Raw genomic sequence first — 1,602 nt, 5'->3', positions numbered from 1 at the left:
AAAATGATTTTCTAAACTGTAGCAATGTAATGTACGTATAGTGTCAAATACATTTTTGTAGTCTTCATCAGCTTTAATGCACATGGAAGTGTTCCTAAAGTCACATGCTGTAATGATATTTACATTATGAAAACATGATTTTGGACATTTCAAGTTTTTCACTTCGGCAGATAAAATGAATTGAGCAAAATCAACTCAAAATATTTCCACACGCCAGAACGTCCTCTCTTCCTCGCTCATATCTGTCAGTGGAATGATCACCTCGTCGCTCTCTGTCACCATCAACACACTCCACGAATCCCGTGGATGATTCACTTCCTTATATCCGTTTGAATCAGGTACCGAAGCAGTTACGTGCGTAATGAAGCTTCGGACGTCACTGGTCACGTGACTTTTGCCAAACGAAGCAAGCCTTGACACAGTGCTTCTGAACCAGTGTGTTGTTTTTTTCGACACACGCTCCGGAGCGTCAGCTTCAAGCGGGCCATCACTACTGTGAGTCACTTAAAGTCAAGTTCACTCATAAATGTGTCACAATAACGTCACAGGCTATAGGCCATACATGCCAACACTCCCGATTTTTCCGGGAGAATCCCGAATTTCAGTGCCCCTCCCGAAGGTCTCCCGGAGCCCGAATTTCTCCCGATTTTCCACCCGGACAACAAAATTGAAAAACCATATTCCAGATTGGCCCAGCCAATTCCAGTTTCCAACAATGGCTACTACTACTGCAGCTACATAGCTTTAATATTACTCTTATTTCTCTTTCTGGGTCGCAAAATAAACTTTTAACATATTTTCAGGCAAGAATGTAGCTGAGTAAACTTCAAATATCTGAGCCGGCGTTGTGCCAAAAACTGACCTCCAATGTTTCCGTGTGTTTTTTATGTGTAATATCATATGATGTTAAATAGACTTCTGTGAACAGGTATTACAAAGTGGTTATATATAAAATTAAAAAAGTACCTGTTCCTCAAGTATCTTTGTAACCGTGTTATTGTACCTACATTATAATCAACCAGCTTCCTTTTGTCCACTTAAAATATGTTTACAGAACTATTTTTGCCTTTGTTGCAATTTCACCTGTCCTCTTGGCCAGATTACTCTTAAGAGAGACATTTTTAAGGTAAACAAGAATTTTTTTAACTGCATAAATAAAGGATACATAAAAGTCACTGCCAAAAACTGACTGAAGGTTCTACCTTGTTACAGGAATGTTGTTTGTTGCTCAAGATGACTTGATATCATTCACGAGGGATACATTTGACATATGTTTCACATATTATAGACCAACAAGTTATTTATAGCAGTTTAAATACAAGCAATCAGTTTCTGGCAGGCAATCACAACACCTGGTTCTCAGGTGGTCCTGTTTCTGGCCCCGGCCAATAATAACGGTGACATTTAACTTATTTTATCCGATAAATAAACATTGTAAAATTCAAGTTTTGTGTGTGTGTTTGAATGTCTCCCTAATTCTGTGTTCTCAAGGTTGGCAAGTATGTGCCAGGCTTTGGCCCACATCAGTCTAAAACTGTATGTAACCATGAATAACGTGTTGCCATGTCCACCAGGAGAGACTGGACAGTATAGATGTAAAAC

The sequence above is a fragment of the Pundamilia nyererei genome, unplaced genomic scaffold (assembly GCF_000239375.1).
Source record: "Pundamilia nyererei isolate P.nyererei 1_Seehausen unplaced genomic scaffold, PunNye1.0 scaffold00417, whole genome shotgun sequence".
Classification (NCBI taxonomy): Eukaryota; Metazoa; Chordata; class Actinopteri; order Cichliformes; family Cichlidae; genus Pundamilia; species Pundamilia nyererei.
Note: the sequence above shows the minus strand (reverse complement) of the source record.